The following is a 24,544-nucleotide window of genomic DNA, read 5'->3' as shown; positions in this document are numbered from 1 at the left end:
AGTTTTTCGGGGGTGGGACACAATTTCACAGTCCACAGCAGTGAAGTTGATGAAAACAGCTTTGAGGTCCTGATGTATCAAGCATTCTCCTTTGGGGACCTTTCTCCTCTTCCTGTCCCATCTCTGTGCCCACCATGTCCTGACTCCCCATGTGCAGGGTATGCCCTGAGGGAGAAATACTCTTCTGTACCTTGCCAGCTGAGAAAAGAAGCTGCAGCGGTGGCATATCCCCTCATCATAAAAGTGATGTTGGCTCTAACTTTGTAAGTTGTTAGTATTTTTTTAGCATGCCTCATGGCCTACCATTGTTCTGTGCCTTGAACCAAGCCAATCTCTCTGGTGAACAAGATGACCAGGTCCTCCAGCCCATCTAGGAACCATTGGACCAGAAGAGAACATTTTTTTTTTTCTTGGCAAATGGTCAAGTAATACATATTAAAAATTTTGTGTGCGTGTGTGCATGTTAATCCTATGGACTGTAGCCTACCAGGCTCCTCTGTCCATGGGATTCTCCAGGCAAGAATACTGGAATGGGTTGCCATTTCCTTCTCCAGTGCATGAAAGGGAAAAGTGAAAGTAAAGTCGCTCAGTCATGTCTGACTCCTAGCGACCCCATAGACTGCAGCCTACCAGGCTCCTCCATCCATGGGATATTCCAGGCAAGACTACTGGAGTGGGGTGCCATTGCCTTCTCCTTAAAAGTCATTTGGAGAAGGAAATGGCAACCCACTCCAGTGTTCTTGCCTGGAGAATCCCAGGGATGGGGGAGCCTAGTGGGCTACTGTCTATGGGGTCACACAGAGTTGGACACGACTGAAGCAATTTAGCAGCAGCAGCAGCAAGTCATTGGGACCATATAAAACTATAGGATCATTAGTTCTGGTGAGAGAGGTGGAATAAATGACTTCCTATCCAAACAGGATCTAGTTTTTATTTTTTTCAGGATCTAGTTTTGTTTGGAGACTGTAAATCCTGGAGTAAGGTTCTTTCATGTAATTGTGCTTTTTTACACTGCACTATATTTTACCTTAATTCTTTGCTCACAGACATGAATAAAATACTTATTAAACATCAATAGGGAGTGAGCTGGGTTAACCTTCCCCAAAGTATGCTTCATGGAACATCAAATCTAGAGAGTGTGCTCTGCATCCGGGGACACCGAGTGCATTGCACCCAGCCCAGTTTCTTTCAAAATGTCTACCATTCATGAAATTCTGTGCAGGCTCACCCTGGAGGGTGATCACGTCACACCTCCAAGTGCACATGGGTTAGTCAAAGTGTACACCAACTTTCATGCTGAGTGGGATGCTCTGAACCTTGAGACAACCATCAAGACCAAAGGTGTGGATGAGGTCACCATTGTCAACATCCTGACCATCCGCAGCAATGAACAGAGACAGGATATCACCTTCACCTACCAGAGAAGGACCAAGAAGGAACTTGCATCAGCCCTGAAGTCAGCCTTGTCTCTGCCACCTGGAGGCAGTGATTTTGGGCCTGTTGAAAACACCTGCTCTGTATGATGCTTCTGAGCCGAAAGCATCCAGGAAGGGACTGGGGATTGATGAGGACTCTCTCATCGAGATCATCTGCTCAAGGACCAACCAGGAGCTGCAGGAAATCAACAGAGTCTACAAGGAAATGTACAAGACCGGTCTGGAGAGGGACATCGTTTCCAACACATCTGACGACTTCCACAAGCTGATGGTTGCCCTCACAAAGGGTTGAAGAGCAGAGAATGGCTCTGTTGCTGATTATGAACTGATTGACCAGGACACCTGCTATCTCCATGATGCTGGTGTGAAGAGGAAAGAAACTAATGTTCCCAAGTGTATCAGCATCATGATTGAGTGGGGCATGTGTTACTTCCTGAAAGTATTTGAAAGGTATCAGAGCTACAGCCCTTGTGACATGCTGGAAAGCATCAAGAAGGAGGTCAAAGGTGACCTGGAAAATGTTTTCCTGAACCTAGTCCAGTGCATTCAGAACAAGCCCCTGTATTTTGCTGACAGACTGTACTTCTCCATGAATGGCAAGGGCACTCGTGGTAAGATTAGAATCCCCTGCAGTGACATGGACATTTTGAAAATAAGATCTGATTTCGAGTCAAGTCTGGAAAGTCCCTGTACTACTGCATTCAGCAAGACACCAAGGGCGACTCCCAGAAAGCACTGCTGTACGTATGTGGTGGGGTGACTGAACCCCACAACAGCCCGAGCTTCCAGGATGGCTGCTCCGTGCACCAGCTACCAGTTCTCCACAGCCAGCTTGGGCTAACAGCACCCTGTGCCCATCCTTGGGAGGATGACATTAGCGCTGCCCACCCCACCCACTGTTTTGTTAGTTTAGTTGCCTACACATCATCTGACTTTCCCATCGAGTCCCTCTTGATAGCCAAAGAAATGAACATTCCAAGGATTTGGAAGTGAAATCTATGATGTGAAACACTTTGTCTCTTGAGTAAACTGAATTTTTTTTTAATTTATTTATTTTTTAGTTGAAGGATAATTGCTTTACAGAATTTTGTTGTTTTCTCTCAAACCCAAACATGAATCAGCCACAGGGACACATATATCCTTTCCCTTCTGAACCTCCCTCCCATCTCCTTCCCCATCCCACCCCTCTAGGTTGATACAGAGCCCCTGTTTGAGTTTCCTGAGACATACGGCAAATTCCTGTTGGTTATCTGTTTTATGTATGGTAAGTTTCCATGTTACTCTCTCCATACATCTCACCCTCTCCTCCCCTCTCCCCATGTCCGTAAGTCTGTTCTCTATGTCTGTTTCTCCATTGCTGCCCTGCAAATAAATTCTTCAGTACCATTTTTCTAGATTCTGTATATATGCGTTAGTATATGATATTTATCTTTCTCTTTCTGACTTACTTCACTCTGTATAATAAGCTCTAGGTTCATCCACCTCATTAGAAATGACTCACATGTGTTCCTTTTTACGGCTGAGTAATATTCCATTGTGTATATGTACCACAGCTTCTTTATCCATTCATCCATCGATGGACATCTAGGTGGCTTCCATGTTCTAACTATTGTAAACACTGCTGAAATGAACAATGGGATACATGTGTTTCTTTCAGTTTTGGTTTCCTCAGGGTGTATGCCTAGGAGTGGGATTGCTGGGTCATATGGAGGTTTTATTCCTAATTTTTTAAGGAATCTCCATACTGTCTTCCATAGTGGCTGCATCTATTTACATTCCTACCAACAGTGCAAGAGCTGTTGTGTTCCTCCACACCCTCTCCAGCATTTATTGTTTGTAGACTTTTTGATGATGGCCCTTCTGACTCGTGTGAGGTGAAATCTCATTGTAGTTTTGATTTGTATTTCTCTAATAATGAGCGACGTTGAGCATTTTTCATGTGTTTGTTAGCCATCTGTACGTCTTCATTGGAGAAATGTCTGTTTAGGTCGTTTTCCTACTTTTTGATTGGGTTGTTTGTTTTTCTGGTATTGAGTTGTAGGAGCTGCTTGTATATTTTGGAAATTAATTCTTTGTCAATTGTTTCATTTGCTATTATTTTCTCCCATTCTGAGGGTTGTCTTTTCACCTTGCTTATAGTTTCCTTTGCTGTGCAAAAGCTTTTAAGTTTAATTAGGTCCCACATGTGAATAAACTGTATATATATATATATATATTTTTTTTTTTTTAAGTGGACAAATCCCACTGATTTTATTTATTTATTTATAAATTTATTTAAACTGAATTTTTACTTAAAATAAATCCAGAGAGCTGTTCTGTGGAAGAAGGGTACTCTTAACATGTCTGTTTAGAAAGCCTCAAATTTGTCATAGCTAATAATTATAAAAGCTAGCATGGAGTGGTTGTTAAATTACCTGCACATTACAAACTGCTCTCTTTAATCCTGTTCACTCTACCCATTAGCATATTAAAGGCTCTGAGAAGTCCTGCATGAAAGAAACCTGCTTATGTTTTCAGCCCAGCTTTTGCCAAATATATTTGCTGATACAACCATTTATTTCTCATCAGGGATACTTATTAACACCTCATGGATCTCTGGTTCTGCAAAACTAGAGTTGGAAAATGCTGCTCTAGATAAGGGAATTAAATAGAAAAGCAAAATTATGGCGAAACAGATTATTGCAAGGAACTAAATAAGCATTGACCTTTAGAGTTTTTTTAAATTAAGATAGCAATCAGCTGGATGCCAGGAGATAAGAAGTGATAGCATCTTCTTAGACCCAGTGGTATAATCTCCCTTTAATTGTCCAAGAAAATAAAATTGTGTTTCTAAGGATCAATATGTACCCAAGGAGAACTTCTGCATGCTCATGGGATAGATTCCATGGTTTCCTAATCTAAACTCTACCCATTTAAAAAATGTTGGTTTCAGTAATTAGGAAGAAATTTTTAACACTTTTAGGTTGGATAAAAATTTTGTCACTTCAAAATGTAAACGACATCATCTGAAAGTAAGCTGAGGAAATGTTTGTGTGTGTGCATATGTGTGTTTGTGCATGTGTGTGTGTGCTGTTAGGGCTTTTTCTGATCATGGATCATGGCCTCATACAGGGTGATACTGGTGCGGTCCAGTTGTTGTTGTTCGGTTGCTCAGTCGTGTCCGATTCTTTGTGACCCCATGGACTGCCCTGTCCTTCACCATCTCCCAGATCCTGCTCAAACTCGTGTTCATTGAGTGAATGATGCCATCCAACCATCTCATCCTCTGTCGCCCCCTTCTCCTGCCCTCAATCTTTCCCAGCATCAGGGTCTTTTCAAATGAGTCAGCTCTTTTCATCAGGTGGCCAAAGTATTGGAGTTTCAGCTTCAACATCAGTCCTTCCAATGAACACCCAGGACTGATTTCCTTTAGGATGGACTGGTTGGATCTCCTTGCAGTCCAAGGGACTCTCAAGAGTCTTCTCCAGCACCACAGTTTGAAAGCATCAATTCTTTGGTGCTCAGCTTTCTTTATGGTCCGACTCCTATATCCATACATGACTACTGGAAAAACTATAGCTTTGACTATACAGACCTTTGTCAGCAAAGTGATGTCTCTGCTTTTTCATATACCATCTAGTTTTGTCATAGCTTTTCTTCCAAGGAGTAAGCATCTTTTAATTTCATGGCTGCAGTCAACTGTCCATGGTGAGTTTTGAGTCCAGAAGTGCTCCTAGTTCAGTCCCATGACCAGTGGGCATTTGTACTGGGGACACTGGTACTGCTGGAGACAGGAGTGAGGTGGGCCACCCTTTTCCATCTTCATGAAGTGAAAGTCTTTTCTTGGGAGTCAAATGTTGAATGCAGGCAGGGAGCTGAGAATAGAGACTGAAATGAGAATTGTTTGCTAAAGGAGAAAAAGCCTTGTGAATGGGTGTTTCTGTTTTGTCTGTTAGAAAAGGCAGTCTCTTGTCTGCAAAATCTGCATTTCTGTTTAAGTCTATTCTTCCCAAATGAAGTTTCCCTTAATGGACTTCTATACTGAGACTTAATGATTCTTGCAATGATAATCTGTCATGAGGATCCTTATGGTGATAATATGTTATTTGAGTTTCCTTGAGAAAGCACCTATGTTCTTTCTCTGGCTGGAATGTGAGGCAGTCAAAGGGAAGAAAAAAAGGTAGAAAAAGAATAGGTACAAATTAGGAACCTAACACCACTTAACTCTTTCGAAAAGCCAGTGAAGTGAGAAAATGATTCTGTGCTTCTGTTTCCTCAAATCACCTTGTGTGTACTTTAAAAAGGAAATGAAGTGACTTATGGATCACTGGGGGGAAGTCTGAGCAGAAATATCAAGTCTTAAGCCATGGGGACTTCATTCATCAGTATGCATGACAGTGCAGACCCCAGAGAGCCTTGAGCTTTGTGGGGACTCGGGCATCCTTTAACTTCATGGGGACATCAAGTGAGGGAATAACAGGATGAGTAAATGGCCAATTATTCAGAGTAAGTGCTTCTATTTCTGAGAAACCGGTGTGCTGTACAAAAGAGTTCAGGATGGGAGTGAGGAACAAGGTTTAGAATAGGAAACACTTATAGAGACCCTCCTGTGTGCAAGGCACCCTCTTGAAGGCATTATATATTTTAACTCATTCGATCCTCACAACAACCATAGGGGGAAGCTTTATCCTTATTTTTGTTTTGCAGAGGAGGACACAGAAGCAAAGATAACTGATGACTTGCCCAGGATCACACAGCTGGTGGTGGAACCAGGCTGAATCCTGTGCAGGCAGACTCCTGAGTCTGTGCTCTTTACCACTGAAGTGTGCTGTCTCAGAAATAAAGCAAAGGCAAGGGCAAGTTGTAGAGGCTGGCCCAGCTGTCCCATCCGTTTAACCTTGGTTTTCCCATTTAGAGAATGGGCACATTCACTGTTCCTACCTCATAGGGCCACCGTGATTATTCATTTCATGAAATAAGTTCCCAATAGCCCTACGTATCTTTAGCTGTAAACATCCTTAAAAAGTTCTTCCCAGGTGGCTCTAGTGGTAAAGAACCTTCCTGCCAATGCAGGAGACATAAGGGACTTGGGTTCTATCCCTGAGTTGAGAAGATCCCCTGGAGAAGGACACAGCAACCCACCCCAGTATTATTCTTGCCTGGAGAATCCCATGGACAGAGGAGCCTGGCAGGCTACAGTCCATGGGGTCTCAAAGAGTTGGACATGACTGAAGGGACTTAGCATGCATGCATCTTTTAAAATGTGAGCCTGGGGACTTCCCTGGTGGTCTACTGGGTAATAGTCTGCCTGCCAGTGCAGGGGACATGGGTTTGAACCCTGATCCAGGAGTAAGATCCCACATGCCACAGGGCAGCTAAGCCCACGCACCACAACAGCTGGAGCCCGCACACCTAGAGCCTGTGCTCTGCAAAATGACAGTAGCTCCTGCTCCGCATAACCAGAGAAAGCCCACACACAGCAAGGACAACACAGCGCAGCAACAAATAAGGAAGTACACTTTAGAAAAGAAACCTTTTATAAAAGAAGTGTGAGCCTGGGAAGAAATCTGGATCACTTTTATCTAGTGCTCTAAAAGGGAAAAGATCTAATCTTCAGAGCGGTGCTGTCCAGCTGAGCACTCTGGCGACAGAAATGCTCTCTACCGGCCCCATCCAGTATGGTACCACACGTGGCTACGGAGCACTTGACACATGACCAGCGCTCCAGAAAAAGTGACTTTTAATTTTATTTCATTGTAAATCATTTCAATAGCCAAACAACGGTTGCCTTGGGATGGGGGTGGGGGTGGAGGACTGGGTAACTGGGGAAGGGCAGAGAGGGATGAGGAAGGGCTACAAAGGGATGAGGCAGCCCTGGGTGTGACGGGTGTATTTATTCTCTGAGTGTGGTGCGAGTTGCGTAGGTGTGTGCTTATCCATTTGTCCACTTGATGTGCAGTTTGTCGTATTTCATTCATATTTCAGTAAAGCTGTTAAACAACAAAACAGATCCATCCAGGATTAATCCAGCTTATGCATGGCTTCCAACAGTGGTTTTTAAACTGAGTTTTGAGGGGAGCCTGTGGTCAATGGGGCTTCTGGGACTGGAGGTTGAGGTGAGGGTAGAGGGGTGCATGTCAGTTAAGCACACCCTCCAACTCTGCTTGGAGATGAGCTGCTTGCTGAACTGTGTGTTCAGTTTTCTGGCTTGCCCTCTCTGCTGAACTCGTGGGCTACGTGAGAGCAGGGAGTTTGCAGTCTCCATCTCTGTCTCCTTGGTGAGTGCTCCAGAGATGCTTGTTCAGCTGAGATTCTGAAAATAGTACTCCTACGCTCTATTTAGCCAACACTTGCAAGGTACCCACTTTCAGCCAGGGACTGTTCCTACACCTTGAAAACAGTAACTTCTTTAATTCTTGTTTTAAAAAATTTTAGAATATAGTTGCTTTACAATGTTGTGTTACTTTCTGCTGTACAGCAAAGTGAATCAGTTATACATATACCTATATCCTCTCCGTTTTGGATTTCCTCCCCATTCAGGTCACCACAGAGCGCTGAGTAGAGCTCCCTGTGCTATGCAGTAGGTTCTCATTAGTTACCCATTTTATACACAGTATCAATAGTGTATATATGTCTATCTCAATCTCCCAGTTAATTCCATTCCCCCCTCCTTTAATTCTTTGACAACCTTTTTTGAATTACATGCTCTCAAGGCACAGGGAGGGTAAACACTTTCCTGGGATCTTACACCTCTTAGGAGGGAGGATTCAGATCCATGCTGTCAGCTCAGAATCCATCCTAAGATTATGTCCTCACCACCATTGGGGTAGGGGACTTCCCAGGTGGTGCAGCAGTAAAGAATCTGCCTGCCAATGCAGAAGACGCAGGAGATGTGGGTTCAATCCCTGGGTCAGGAAGATCCCCTGTGAAAGGGAGTAGCTATCTATCCACTCCAGTATTCTTTCCTGGAGGCTCCCATGGGCAGAGGAACCTCGCAGGCTATAGTCCTTGGGGTTGCAAACAGTCACACAAAACTGAGCAATTGAGTGCACAGCGTGCACCGTTGGGTAGAGACCCCTTCTGGCAGAACCTTCCTTCCAAATCAGGGATTTTTTTTTTTTTTTTTTTTTTTTGGCTGTGCCACAGGGCATGTGGAATCTTAGTTCCCTGACCAGGAATCGAAACCACACCCTCTTCCGTGGAAGTTCAGAATCATAACCACTGAACTGCTGGGGAAGTCCTGAAATCAGGGATTCTTACATTACCGTGTACCTCTAGAATTCTGGGGATGTCTATGAACTTCTTCCTGGAATAATATTTTTTGTTTGCTTGTTTGTTTTGTGGAATAATACTTCCAATTGCACATGAAAAAAAATTGCATAGGATTACAAAGGAAACCAATTTTACTGAAATATGGCTACTGCAATATTAAAAATATCCTAGGGTGTTCATGTGTGTTATGATAAAGCGCATGGCTCTTTATTAACATATGAAACAATAAGAACGAGTGGTGGGCCTAATCTCTACTGTAATCCCCAAGCAGTCATCAGTAGTATTTGGAGAGATCATAAAGGGAAATTTGGAGTGACGGAGGGGTATTGAAGAGACCTGAGATTTCTATTTGGGACAAAATTACAGGTGCTCCTCCAATGGCTCTAGTTGTTGTCTACGTTCGTAATAGAGGGGAATGATAGGTTTCTATCTTTTTTCGGCTGTGCCACACAGGCACAGGATCTTAGTTTGGTTGTGCAGGCTCTTAGTTCCCTAACCAGAGATCCCACCCACACCCAATGCAGTGGAAGCTCAGAGTCTTAAACACCGGACCACCAGGGAAGTCCCAGGATTGGTAAGTTTAGAAGATAGTAAAAACACAGATGTACATATTTTTTATCATCCAAATTCACAGACTCCATGAATTGAAGAGTTCCATGTGGACCCAGGTCAGGGACCGCGGTTCTAGGTGCTCTTGATGTGGACCGGCAGCATTGGCATCACCTGGATGCTGTTGAAATACAGGATCTCAACCCCACCCCAGACCCAAGTATCTGAATCCACAGTTTAACAAAAATCTTTGAGCTATCTGTGTGCACACAGAAATTTGACAAGCCATGCAAAACAGATGTTTAGTGAGGTCAAAGCAACAGAGAGCTGTGTTCTTGAATGGGATTGAAAAGGTCTGGCTGCAAATTTGTTTTTATCCTTCTCCCTGCCTTTTATTACCTCCTTCCTGTGATGGAAGACAATTTAACCAGTTGGTGATGTTGGGACCATGGCTGCTGCTGACATTGTCTCAGTGCTCCCTTGGGACCAACCCTCAGGGCAAGGGCTAGGGTGTTCTTATCCTCTCCAGGTCATGGCTGCTGCTGACATTGTCTCAGTGCTCCCTTGGGATCAACCCTCAGGGCAAGGGCTAGGGTGTTCTTATCCTCTCCAGGTCATGGGTGGTCCAGGCGGGTTCTGCTCCTTGGAGAGGAGAAGTTGGCATTTGTCCACAGCTGTATCTGGGGCAGTGGACCCTGGTCAATATACTTCAGGGGGAAGGCTATTTGGACCTCAGACCCAAGTCCAGTTCTCCAATCCAGGTATTCCAGCATGAAAACAGAAATAGTGCTTTGTCTCCCGGCTCTATTTGTTTAATTAGTTCTGAACCTTCTAAAGATGGATCTGATTAATTAGTGCCCTCAAATTCCAACAATATTGGCTGTTAGAAAACTCAAGAGCCGGGACTTCCCTGGTGGTCCAGTAGTTAAGAAATCACCTACAAATGCAGGGGATACGGGTTCAATCCCTGGCCCGGGACGATCTCACATGCTAGGGGGCAACTAAGACTGTGTGCCACAGCTACTGAGCCCTCCCTCTAGAGCCCCTGAGCTGCAGCTACAGAAGACTGCCTGTGCTAAAGCCGGTGTTCTGTAACCAGAGAAGCCACCGCAACTAGAGAGTAGACCCCACTCTGGGACTTGAGAAAGCCTGTGAACAGCCATGGAACACTCATGCACTACATCAAAGACCCAGTGCAGCCAAAAATAAATAAGTAGATACATTTTTAAAAAATGAAGAAAAATAAAAGAAAGCTCACCACCAACTGTACAGAACTCTAAGAATGCATTTTTGTAATAATCTCATTCCTGAATCATTTCTATGGCCCTCCTCTAGTTCTTCCTTTTATTTTCCTCTTTGTTTGAATTTATGTCCTCTTTCTGTAATCTTGTTCTATTTTCTTTATCCTTATAAGCCTCTTTAAATCATTTTTAGAATAAGGTAGGCACATAGACTCGTAAATAAAGATGCAAATATGAAGACAAGTAGATACCCAAGTCTTGAGACAGACGCTGAATCTAGTCAGGGCAGTCACATCACCCAACTGCAGTGGCTTCTACCCTCATTGTTTGTGGAAATCATGGTCTTCGAGCACAATGATAGACCAGAAAGGGAGATGGGAATCAGGCCACTGGGGTCAGTGATCCAGGGCTCCCGGCAAACGGAGTCTCTGCGGATCACTTGGCAATGTGTTTCTGAAAAAGAGAACCAAGGGCATTTGGGGGTAGGCTTTTCATTTGTAAAACTGTCCTCAAAAACATTCTAAAAATACTCTTTGCTCTTGGGATATGTGGGTGAATGCAGGTGGCCTCCCTGCTTATTTAGCTGGAATGCTCAGTGATTTGAAAGCCAGAACCTGAAGCACGGCGGGCAGGCGGGGCTGGGCGTCTCTGCTGAATGGGTCCAAATGCTTCCCACTGAGCGAGAACTTGCTGGTCTCAGGTGCTGTGAGATCCAGCTTCCCCTGCCGGTTATTCTTGCCTCCCTGGGGGCATGCTCCTCTGTGCTGTGATACAGGGATGGTGCCAGTTACATAGGCTGTATTTATCCAGTTGTCCACTTCATGTGCTGTTTATTGTATTTTCCCAAGAACAGATGAGAACAGAGGAGATGAAGGCAAATGGTCAAATAGTACATGTTAAAGGTTTTCCAGGGTCTCAGACTGATCCTGGGTTCCTTGAACAGTCCACACTCCTTCCATCCTCAAGGGTCTCTGCTCATTCGTTCCCTTTGCCTGGAACCCTCTTCCCTGCTTCCTTTCCCAGGCCAGGCCTCATAATTATCCTTTAGGACTTGACCCAAATGTTATTCCCTCTGGAAGCCTTTGCTGATGTTTAACCCCACAGGTCAAATCCCCCCGAACACCCTTCACTGCCCTTATTGTGGTTTTAGTGAATAACTGTTTGTGTCATCATTTCTTTAGTGTCATTTTCCCTACTGGACCACAGGCTCCCTTGGAACACAGGCTACCCTCATCTTGTTTATGACCATTTAGTTGCCAGTTAGGCTGGCAGTTGCCTGACACAGAGCAGGGCTCATTGAATAATTTGGCGGATGAATGAATGGAAAAGTGGGAAACAGATTTACAGACACAGCTAAAGCATTGGAAAATATATTTTGCGAGGCAAAATATAAACATGGAATGAAGTATATTCATATCATTTAAAAAAAGATGAAAAAAAATTTTTTTAAATGGAGGAAGATGAGTTCCTCTCATTTTTTAGGCATGTGGAAAGGCCCTTGTATATGAGGTGGACCAGCCGTGGGGCTCACCGTGGGACATGGGCAGCTCTCCTCCTATTTTCAGGAAATCCCTGGCCACAGAGAATAGGTTAAAACTGTACCAACAGAAGAAAATGTAGATATCAAGAAATTTCTGAATCTCAGGGAAAATGATATTTGAACCAAAAAGACAATATATCCTCGTGATGAGGAGCCAGACTCTGGGTTCAATTCTGACTTTACTACTTATTAGCTCTGTGTCCTTGGGAAAACTACCAAACTTATCAGTGTGTTGCTAAAACAAACAAACAAAAGCTGAGAATAATGTGACCTGCTTCATGGGCAGGCTGGATATGCAATTTATCCTTTAAACCCCAGGCACTTTGGGTAGTAAAAGAGGGGGCCAGGTGCTGTTAATAATTTTGCTTGCGTGGCAAGAGTAAACTGGGCCCCCACCCAGAATCTAGAGCATCTGGCCCCAGCCAGAACTGTACTCATGAAGTGTTACAAGAGTTAAATAAATTGTTGTTCAGTTGCTAACTCGTGTCCAACTCTGAAACCCCATGGACTGCAGCATGCCAGGCTCCTCTGCTCCACTATCTCCTGGAGTTTGCTCAAATGCACGTCCACCGAGTTGCTGATGCTGTCTAACCATCTCATCTTCTGCCACCACATTCTCCTTTTGCCTTCATCTTTCCCAGCATCAGGGTCTTTTCCAATAAGTCAGCTCTTGGCACCAGGAGGCCAAAGTATTGGAGCTTCAGCTTCAGCATCAGTTCTTCCAATGAATATTAAAGAAATGAATGCATGTAACTCCCTGAGAGGCATGCTGACACAGAGTTAGTGCTCAGTGATGGCCAGCTATTTCTGTTAAGACATAATCTTTCTGAAGACTCTGAGAAAAGATGGACAGTTGATTATATGTAATGGAGTTTATAACTTGGGGTGCACCAGGATTTAATGGCTTGTATTTTTTGTTGTTGTTGTTACACTTTTTCTCTTTTTAGCCTTTTAAAAAAATGACATATAACATCCTTAGAAAAACATACATATAACCAGTGTATAGGGCTTCCCTGGTGGCTCAGCAGTAAAGAATCCACCTGCAATGCAGGAGCCACAGGAGAGGCAGGTTCAATCCCTGGGTCAGGAAGATCCCCTGGAGGAGGTCATGGCAACCCACTCCAGTATTCTTGCTTGGAGAATCCCATGGACAGAGGAGCCTGGTGGACTACAGTTCACGGTGTTGCAAAGAGTTGGACACAGTTGAAGTAACTTAAGTCACACACACTCATGCAACTAGTGTATAGCTTATTGAATTATCATGAAGTGAACACACCCAGAGACCACCTAGGAACCACCATCCAGATCAAGAAATGGAACCTTCCAGAACTCCAGAGATGTCTGGCCTGCCCATTCCCATCACCAACCCATTGTGTCAGCCCCAGGAATGACAACTTTCCTGACTCCTAACCTCCAAGTGAGTTTTGTCTATTTTCTTGAAATACACACGTAAGTGGACACTGGAGATGGTCCCTTTGTATGTGTGCTTCTCTAGCTCAACCCTTGGCTAAGGTGGTTCATTAATGTTGCTGAGTCAAATCAGAATCTATTTAATCTCACAACTGGGTAATAGTCCGTTGTGGGTGTATTTATGTATCTGTGCTGCAGATGCGGCGTATGTGGGTAATTTCCAGTTTCTGGCTGCTGTGAAAGATGCTACAATGGCTGTCTTATATCTCAGGACGCATACTCTGTGTTGTGTTGGGTGTATGGACGCTTAGGGGTGGGAGTGCCCAGTTCTACCCTTGGTAGATTCTGGTGAGCAGCTTCCCAGAGTCATGGGACCACCTCACTCTTCCACCAGGCCATATAACAGTTCTGGATCCTCCCCATCTTTCCCGCCCTATGATGTTGCTGATCACTTCTGGAGGTTATCTCATTCTGGGTTTTTAAAAAGTTGCTTGTGAATTCTACCTAACTCTAAAAACAATGAACACAGAGTATCTAGTAAGTGCCAGACCCTGAGTCAGGTAGAGAATACTTCATTTAGTCCACAAATGAGCCGTTGGATCCAGGCGTGTCCTCACTGCTCGGGGGAAGACCAGAGAGACTGGGTGTGGTCTGGAGGCTGCGGAGGGAAGTCCTAAGTGGCGAGACCCTGCTCTTCTCGGATCCCATTCAGTCTGACACCAAGATGCAAGTGCTCTTTTGACTGCCCTGTGGTACTGACCCCGCAGGGTCAGCATCAAGGAGGGAAGTGGGATCCTGAGCAGGACAGGAAGGGTGTTCTGAATGTAGCCGTGCCTTTAGGTCAGCCTCTGGGGGATGGGGGTGTCCACTGTCTCCCCACAGAGGACTGTGTGTACTTCCCTCCCCCAGCCATCTGGCTCAAGGGTTCTGGGCCAGAGAGCCGGAATGGACGCCCTGTCCCAAGCACGAAGGAGGATCAGATGGGGTGGCTCTAGTCACCTGCTTCGTTTTGGAAAGAGGACCAGCCCTGGGTCGAGGAGGTGCCCTCGGGTCATGCTGAGGTGGGGAGAGGGGAGGGGCTGAGTCCTCCTGTGGCTCAGAATGGTATCTCCCTCCTTCCCTGCCCCTGAGCACAGGGTCCTGGCATTGTCACCTGAGCTTTGGGAGACTGTGATGCTGGCTGGGACAGACCCACTTTCCCTGGGCCTCCCTAGGCTCCCCACTTGCTCCTCCCTCCTCTGTCACGAGTCTGGACCTCTCTATGGCCCCCTCCCCCCTCTCCACCTCAGTGCCTTTCTGAGGACCGTGCGCACGTGTGACTGAGGCGTGGCCAAGCCCCCCAAGGCTTGCCCTCAACTCCCCTCCCCCCACATCCCACCCTGAGGCCATGAGAAGGGAGATGCGCCTTTGATTCAGGTGTCTGTCGCCTTTCACCTTGTACAATAAACATAAGCACTGAAACTACCAAACAACCTAATCAGGACAAACACCCCTGCCTCGGACAACCAACAGGACACGCTGACCACCCCAGGGGCTCCCACATCCCGTCACCCATCACTGGCCCTCGTGCCACCAAAGTGTCCTCTCCCGCCCTTATGTGCATCACACCCTTGAGTGACTTTATGTGGATTTGTCACCAAAGGGGGCATCCCTGGGCCGGTAACAGACTTTCCTTTTGGCGGATGGTGCTGGTATTTATCCAGACCACCCATGGATACACCCTGCAGCCCCGCCTCCTTTCTCTGTCCGCACCTGCCCCTTGCCTGTCCTCTTTTCATGCTTCTGCTTTCATGCTCTATGCTGCCCCCCACAGCCTCCTGGCTGGCATTCTCTGCTTTCCCATTCCTGGCTGCCTTGTTCCTCTCCTCCTAGGGAGCAGCCCTTGAACATTCTGGTGAGTCAATTTCTCCACCTCCTTCCCCTGTACACACTTGGAGTAACTTGTTTCTTCTTTGATTTCTGGAAAATTCATTGCATCCTTTAAGACCTAAGTCCAAGGTCACTTTTTTTTTAACATTTATTTTTATTAATTTGGCTGTACCAAGCCTCAGTTTTGGCATGTGGGATCTTCAGTCTTCGTTACAGCACACAGGATCTTTAGGTGTGACATGTGGGATCTAGTCCCTTGACCAGGGATTGAACCTGGGCCCCCTGCATTGGGAGAACAGAGTCTTAGCCCCTGGGCCACCAGGAAAGTCCCAGAGGTCACTTCTTCTATTTGCCCTTCCCTGCCTCTCTCCGCAGACTCATTTTCCTTTCTTCTCTGTCCTCTAAGCGTATCTTAGCTGATTAATTTAGCTTAGCTTATTTTAGCTTAACTCTGTATTCTCCTGATGCCATGGTAGTACTTTGCTCAAGGGTCAGACTTCTTGGTTGGCAGGGTCACAGCTGCTTGGCATACAGAAGGTGACCAGTAAGTGTCTCTTGAGTTAACAAGGACTATAAAGCCCTACCCAAAGTCTTCATAATAGAGAGATTGTATGGAGTGAGAGCTCACAAAAATAACAAATTGGGAGTGGGCAGAAGCAAGCATATTTTTAGCTGTAATTGTCAAGTAACAAACCCACAGGATATATGAAAAATATAATCAGAGAAAATGGAGTGAGAGGACTCTGGGTAGAAAGAAGATAAAATAATGCTCTAATGGGGGCACACATTCTGAGCAAGGAGAATAATTTATTTTTTTCTTTTTGTTTAATTAAATGGTATTTGATAGTTCAGGAAAATCCTTAAAAATATGTCAACCACTTCTCTTTTTTTTAGACAATTACAATAATAAATGCATAATGGTTAACAAGTATTCAAACAGCAAAAAGGGTATGGAATGAAAAGAAAAAGGTTTTCTGTTCCACTTCACCCTTAAACCACTTGTCTAGTTTTCTAGCATCTTTTAAAGAAAATTCCCAAGTACTTTCTTAGAACATTATAAAGCACTTCAAATATTTACCTTCCAGTAGGGAGAGGGTGGTTCAGAGAGGACTTTGGCATCAGTCAGATCTGGTTTCTAACCCACTGCTTATTCTCTTGACCCCACCAGAGGCAAATTTCCTCTAAAATATTGAGCTAAACTTTGGTTTCACTCCTTTGGAATCTTGAGGATGAAAATAGTTCACCTTCTCTTCCTCAGGCTCATTCTTCTTGAAGTTGTTGATGTTTAATCTCTTGGATCATTGGATTGAAAGTCAGAAAACTGGGTCTTATCCTTTTCAGTCATGAAGCATTACTATGATCTTGGGTGGAACCTCCAACCTCTTCCCTGTGTGACCTCGGGCAGCCCCCAGGTCCCTTGGGTCTGAGCTTCTTCATCTAAAAGTAGTAGCCTTTAGTGCTCACTCCAGCAGCACATGTACTGAAACTGGAACGATAGAGAAGGTGAGTATGGCCCCTGAGCAAGGTTGAACGTAGTTGTTTCTATTAGATGCTCCTTCGGACTCTAAAGTCTCCTGGCTCTGTAGGTCAATGATGTCATGGATTTTAGGAAGCCAATCTCCATCTGTGTTTTTTTTTTTTTTTTTTTTTCCTATAGAACCTGGAACATACATACATCTAGACCCAGAATCATTCTCAAAACCTGGGATAGCAAATTTTCCTTACCTCGGAAGGTGCTGGGGAGTGAATGAATTAAGCTAGAACATCTTTGAACTCTCCATTGTGGGAGAAAGGTGATATGAAAGAGAAACCAGGGCTTATTATTTTTAGAAATAGCCTAAAGGGAGATCAGACAGCACTGTCTGCGGACGGCCTGCAGCAATCTACTGCAGCCAGAGCTTTCTTCTCTCAGCCAAACTGCCCCTTGATTTCACCTCTTGGGAACACCCAGGAAGGAATGGTTCTGTGGCTCAGGGTGACAGCAGAAGAGAAGATGGGTGGCCCTTCTGGAAGATTTATGTCACTTTATGTTCCCTGGAGTGTGCAGGGGGCATGTTGCAAAAAGACATGTTTAAATCAATACCTGGGTTATCTTTGGCAGGCCTCACAGTGATTTAGGTTTTTTAAATATATGTAATGCCGTATTTCTAGCATGCTGGGAGATAGAGCGTGTGCTGGGCTCTTTCCTGCCGAAATACGGTAAATCACAGAGCTGTAATAGAGATGTGAGATGGGCACCGAGCAGAAAACAAGCAGGCAGAGATGAACACTTCCAAAGTGTCATCATCTCTTTCAGTTTTCTAAATGAAATTGGGTTTTCTCATTGAGCTTAAAATACAGTTTCCCATCTCTAGCTAACACAAGCTCTCCACGGTAGGTGGATGGGAAGGGGGAGCAAGTGTGGAGGAGAAAGGGATGGGGGACTGGAGAGAGGGGAAGGGCTGGAGAGAAGAAAGTGTCTTTTAGTAAATCTTTTTTTTTTGTAGACATTCGATTTTAAAAAATTATTTATGTATTTATCTGACTGTAGCATGTGGGATCTTTGATCTTCAATGTGGCATGCAAACTCTTAATTGTTGTATGTAGGATCTAGTTCTCTGACTGAGATCAGACCTGAGCCCCTTGCATTGGGAGTGTGGAGTCTTAGCCACTGGACCACCAAGGAAGCCCTACTTTTTGTAAATCTTATGCAGCGTGCAGTTGGAAATAAAGTTGGCCCGTCACAAGCTGCATCAAGCTCATTTCCAAAAACTCCTGCAGGCACTACACAAGAAAGGAACTCCAAATAAACAATAAGATTATGCAAAGGTGCCTACCATAATTAGACCACTGGGAAATGGAAATTTAAATGACAAAAGCTACTCTTTAATCCCTATTTTTGCTGTTCGGACGCTAAGTTATGTCCAACTCTTGTGTGACCCCATGGACTATAGCCCACCAGGCTCCTCTGTCCATGGGATTTCCCTGGCAAGACTACTGGAGTGGTTGCCATTTCCTTCCCCATTAGCATGGCTAAAATGAAGAGGACTAACCATGCCAAATGTTGGTGAGGATGTGGAGCCATGGGAACTCTCCTTCAGAGTTGAGAGGGGTCCACACTGGTTAAAAGTGACTTTGTACAGACATTCTTGGAATATCGCCTATAGGTGCACTAAAGTTAAACACAGGCTTAGCCTATGGCCTAAGCAATTCCACTAAAAACATGTGTAAGGCTGTTCATATCATCTTTACTCTTAACAGCCCAAATAGGAAATAACTCAAATGCCCATTCACAGTATAAATGTTCAATGAATTGTGGTACATTTACACACCACATAGCGATAGGAAAAAACAAACCACTGCCATATGCAACAGTATGGAGGACCCTCACAAATGGAGTATTGAGTAAAGCCAGCCAGATTCAAAAGAGCTTGTATTGTGTGACTTCATTATATGAAGTTCAGAAATAAGCAAAATGAATCTGTGGTGCTAGAAATAAGACCAGTGGTTGCTTTGGGGAATGGCACTGATTGGGAGGGGCATGAGGGGGCCTTCTGGGATGTTGGAAAGGATCTGCATCTCAACTGAAGTGGTGGTTACACATGGGTAAGCATATGTAAGAGTTTATTAAGTTTTATACTTTACATTTGTGCTTACTGTCAATCAAAAAGAAAAAAAAAACAAAACATCTGGCTTTAGATGACTGCAAATTGAAGTCTACTGGCGTTTTCTGGGAAAAGGAGACTTCCCTGTGTGGTCCCATTGTGCTATGAGCATTTGAGGCTGGGAGTATTTAATTTCATGTCTGAATCCTTAATATCTTAACATGTGATGTGCCCACCAAAGATCTTGGCTAAATATTGAGGCCCTGACTTCTGCTTTTGTTGGGTACCCAGGCTGAAGAGAAGCTGACTTTTGCCATGTTGCTTCTTTTTAGAAAATTAATGGTTTTATTTCTCAAATCGTGTTCTTACGGCATCGAGAAAAGGATGGGGCTACCCAATTCACTCTTTGTCTGATCATGTATAAAATAAGACCGAGGGTGAAACCCCCCTCCCCTGTCTCTGAAGGCAGTGTTTTACATTAGAGGAATGTGGACTTCCAGAATTTAGAAATTGCGATCTGCCACTCCCAGCTTTGTAACTCAGGTCATTGTTTTGCCTCTAGGTCTAAGTGAGGTCAGTGATATTTACTTTGTAGTCTTGTGACATGGATTAAAATTCGAATGTTGGAAAGGCAGTTGGCATAGTGAGCCTAGTATCCAGTAGGTGCACAATCAGTGCAGATTCTCTCACCCATTGTCTTTGTTTCCATAATCAGCATCAACATGCTTGGTGACATGACTGAATTTCCAGAAAGTGGCACTTTCCTGCAGCTTCATAGGCCACCTCCCAATTGCATGGACACTTCCACTCTGAAATTAGGCTCATATCTTGCCTGCGTAATGCAGAAAACTACTCCCAGCTGCTCTCTGAGAATTATCAGCATTCATCATGAAGGATAAAGAATCCTTTCAAGATTATGATGAGAAGAAAGAAATCTGAAGGCAAAATTCTATCTTTCCATACCTCTGCACGCACTTCTTCAGCAATTTTGTATCTGTCCACCTTATGTTGCCCCAAATTATTTATTGGACACTTTGGGGGGCAGTCCATGAACTCAAATCACATGCATAAAACATGCCCCCAGGGCTTCCCTGGTGGCTCAGTGGTAAAGAATCCATCTGGTATTGCAGGAGACTGGGGTTCGATCCCTGATCTAGGAAGATCCCACATACCGCAGGGCAACCGAGCCCGTGAGCCACAACCAATGAGCCCATGTGCCTCAACCACTGAGGTCCACGCACCCTGGAGCCTGTGCTCTGTAGTAAGAGAAGCCCCCACAGTGAGAAGCCAGTGCACAGCAACGAGAGAAATGTTAATGCAGCAACAAAGACCTAACACAGCCAAAAATAAAAAAAATAATTAAAATTATGTATATAGAAAAACCTGCCCCCAAACAATCATGATGAACAGATTTAAATCTACCCTTCTGCCATCTGAGCTTCAGAATCCTTTCCCCATGATTTCCTCAGACCTCCCCAAAGATCAATAGGAAGTTGTTAAAGTGAAATCAGGTAGAAGAAATGGCCTGCTACTTTAATTTGAGGGGAAAACCAAACATTAAGCCATGTGTAATTGCAAGGTCAATCGTCCTGAGTTTGAATGCTTTTCATTCTTATGAAGGTCAAGGAAGTTAAGTTACAGAGATGGAAGGAAATGGGAATTTCATGTTAATGGCTATTGAGGATGATGCAGGTCCTCTCAGGCCCGAAGGTGAAAGAATAAAGAAAGGTAATGATTTGTGAAGGTTATTGAGCAGTGCAATGTTTTCAACTTTCGTATTCTCACCTCCCGCCAAACTTTTTCCTTCGCCCATAATGCGTATAGACAAACATTTCCCAAATTTTTCCCTATAGAAAACAAGCTCTGCTGTGTGTTCAGTGAAACAAGCATCCCACGGACAGGACATTTGGTCATCCCAGCCTACTTTGCCTCTTTCTTGGAGAGTAAGAAACGCCCTGTGTTGTTAAACTAGTCTTTCTTGAAATGGTTTGAATCCTGGAGTCTGTTTTAAGAGGAAAGGTCCATGACGTACAATTTGGAAAACGTTGGTGTAGATATATGCCATCAGTGACTAAAATGTAACACTAAAAGCGTCTTTTCCCACAAATGTCACTCTCATATAGTACTTGGATTTCTAGAGCATTGATGAAACCTATTCCATTAAAATTAGGAACTAGTTCAATTTCTATGCAATTATATTATCTCTACAACATGAAGCCCATCATCAATTCCATATGCAATCTACCATTTCCTCTCTCTATTCACTTTGATTAAATCTAATATTCAAAATTCAATTATGTAAATAAAAAGAGGTGGTATTTGCTAATGTTGTTTCCATTTGGAAGTATTGCTTTCCAATACTTTCCATTTGGAAGTATCTTCCTTATGAATACAGGCTCTTATGCCTTTTTCGTGTGTTATATCCATGTCAGTATACACATATCTGCTCCAGAATGTATACTTTTCATCTGGATTTCTTTTTTAAAAATTATTTTTAATTGGCGAATAATTGCTTTCCAATATTGTGTTGGCTTCTGCCATACAACATCGTGAATCAGCCACAAGGTCACATACATCCCCTCCCTCTTGAACCTCTCTCCCACCCCCTAACCCATCCCACCCTTCTAGGTCATCACAGAACACCAGGTTGGACTCCTCATGCCCACTGATATTTCTGCTGTGGATTCCTGACATAGTAATAGGCTTATGGCTTTAGAGTCAGAGTGATAGGGGTTTGAATTTAAGCTCTGAGCCAAGTTATCCTAATTCTTAGTATCAATTTTCCCATCTTTAAAGTCTGGATACCAAAAGTTACCTTACACAATTGCTGTAAGAATTCCATGAGATTCTCTCTATCAGACAGTTTGACATCATCCTCCAGGGCACATATGTAACTGCTTTATAAATGGTTTCACTGTTCTTTCCATAGTTGGAGTTGATGACCTTTGGAAATGCATCCCTCTCATCCTAATTATCTAATACCTAAGTCACATTTTGGATTGAGGTTGTTTTCTGTGCAAACAGCCATGATATGTAACTGACAAAGGGTAGCTTAGGTTTGGGAATTCCCTGGCAGTCCAGTAGTTAGGACTCCATACTGCTGTGGGGTGTGGGTTCAATCTCTGGTTGGGAAACTAAGATGCCACAAGCTGCGAGGCCAAAAAAAGAAAAAAGGTAGCTTAGATTTGTTTCCTGCTCTTAACATTTTTTTACCATTCTGTGCCTACACTTGTAAAAAGTGATCTTGGCCCTAAGTCATAGGTCAATATATATATTTTTTAATGCTGCTGGCTTTGTTTATTTATTTTGGCTGTGCTGAATCTAGTTACAGTGAGCAGGAGCCATTCTTTGTTGTAGTGCGTGGGCTTTTCAATAAGGTGGCTTCTCTTGTTGCAGAGCACAGGTTCTAGTCTCGAGGGCTTCAGTAGTTGCCACTCGCAGGCTTAGTTGCCCCGAGGCATGTGGGATCCTCCTGGATCAGGAATTGAACCCCTGTCCCCTAGCCACTAGACCACCGGGGAAGTCTCCATGGATGAATATTGACTGTCATGTTCATCTGTGGCAGGGTGCCAGGTCGCTTTCATCTGCAGCCTTTGTTTCTTCTATCTCATATGCTGAAGGTGCAGCTGATAAGCATTGGTTTTAGTTTTCTGATGGAAAAATGCAAATCTGAAGGAACTAAAAGAACACAGACTCCACACTTCAAATTGTAACGGCTGCCTAAAGGAACAATGCTGATGCTTATCAGAGGTTTATTCCATCCACTCATCTTTTCAGGGCAGAGCTCTAAACTGTAACAGTGGCTTGGTTACCAAGTCAATTGGCTTGAAATAAGTTTTCAATAGTGAATTTGAATCGAACTGGGTTCCTTGCTGCCCCTTTAACTTAGGGAAGGCTAAAAATATATCTGCTCTGTAGAATGTTTGACTCAAAAACTTTGAAGACTGGAAATGTACGTGGACTGTGTATGTGTGTGTGCCTGCGTGTGTCTCTAAGTGTGGTTGAGATGGGGAGGGATGTTTGCAGGTGTGAATAAATGTATTTGTGCACTTTGAGAAAGGCAGGCAAACTTATTTTGGGTGGAGACTGAGTTTACTGGTTTGGCTGAAAAGATTATTGTACCACAGATAAAGGCTTTCAACTTTCCTGATTCTCCCAGTTAGAACTGTCTTTCAGAAGGCTAGGAAAAGCCATATTTCTTTCCTTCTTGTCAGAATTGGGAAGGTAGGAATTTGTCGATACGTGACATTTTCTTGAAGAAATAGCCAGAGTGCTGTCCGCTGACCAGGAAACCCAGTAGTATGATTAATCTGTGGAAAGATTAACAGTAGAGTTTTCTGGAAGTTCTTCGAGTGCTCTTTGTAATTATTTTTCCTTAAAGGATGATGAAAGGAGAACAAAGGTTGTCATCATGAGAACCATTAGAACTGTTACATGAAATCTGCCTCGAAGAGGTCACCCTTGACTTTAACGCAAAAATGTTTCGGCCAATGTAGGAGAAAGTCTCAGTGGTTGAGAAAACTACATATTATGAGAAAGGGACAAGATGGTGAGATAACTTGTATGCTATAAATTTGAACTTGACCTTATTCTTTTGTATCTGCCCCAGAACAGTGGCGGGAAGATGCTCACCCACTGGCAACTGTAAAACTCTTTGTTGTTGTTCAGTCTCTGAGTCATTTCCGACTCTTTGTGACCCCATGTTCATGGGGCTCTTGAGCCAAGAATACTGGAGTGGTTTGCCATTCCCTCCTCCATTGGACCACGTCTTGTCAGAATTCTCCACTCTGATCCGTCCATCTTGGGTGACCCTGCAAGGCTCATAGCTTCACTGAGTTACATAAACCCCTTGGCCATGACAAGACTGTGATCCACGAAGGGACTAAAACTCTTACACCTTCCAAAAGGTCTTGTTCTTTTGGATTTTTTTTTTTTTTGATTCTGATTACATGTCTCAGATCAGAGTTTCTCAACCTCCACACTACTGACATTTGAGGTCAAACGTCCATTTGTGGGGAGTGGTCCTGGGTATTGTATGATGTTTAGCAGCATCCTTGACCTCACCCCTCAAGATGCCAGCAGCCCACTGTCACCCTCTCACTTCCTCCTCACTCCCACCCCCCAAATCTGCTCCCACTTAGCTGTGACAACCAAACATGTGTCCAGACAATACCATTATATCCCTTGGCAGGAAACTCAGCCCTGGCTAAAAGTCACTGTCTTAGCATATAGTGTGTGGTGCTCTGTGATGGGGAAGTGGGATGATGGAAGATTGGGATTGACATATATACACTACAATGTATAAAACAGATAGTTAGTGGAAAGACAGAAGAAGCAAGAACTACAATTTCATAGCCTCCAGAATGAAAACCACAATTACAGAAAGCTGTCAAAATGATAGCATAGATCACAGTCTTGTGTAACTCAATGAAGCTATGAGCCATGCCATGCAGAACCACCTAAGACGGACAGATTATAGTGGAGAGTTTTGACAAAACATGGTCCATTGGAGAAGGGAATGGCAAACCACTACGGTATTCTTGCCCTAAGAACCCCATGAACAGTATGAAAGGCAAAAAGATATGACACCAGAAGATGAGCTCCCGAAGTTGGTAGCTAGTGAGAACCTGCTGTATAACACAGGGGGCTCAGCTCAGTGCTCTG

General features: G+C 44.0%; 1 protein-coding gene and 1 pseudogene across 3 annotated transcripts in view; both read left to right on the top strand.

Moving 5' to 3' along the window:
• The window catches only part of GADL1 (glutamate decarboxylase like 1), a 647,456-nt gene that overhangs the window by 85,732 nt on the left and 537,180 nt on the right, over positions 1-24,544 (top strand). The gene's annotated exons all lie outside the window — the stretch shown is intronic.
• LOC145521015 (annexin A2 pseudogene) lies at positions 1,168-6,193 on the top strand (annotated as a pseudogene).

The sequence above is a fragment of the Giraffa tippelskirchi genome, chromosome 9, assembly GCF_054371585.1.
Source record: "Giraffa tippelskirchi isolate mGirTip1 chromosome 9, T2T-mGirTip1v1.2.pri, whole genome shotgun sequence".
Classification (NCBI taxonomy): domain Eukaryota; kingdom Metazoa; phylum Chordata; class Mammalia; order Artiodactyla; family Giraffidae; genus Giraffa; species Giraffa tippelskirchi.
This window is presented reverse-complemented; position numbering and strand designations above follow the sequence as displayed.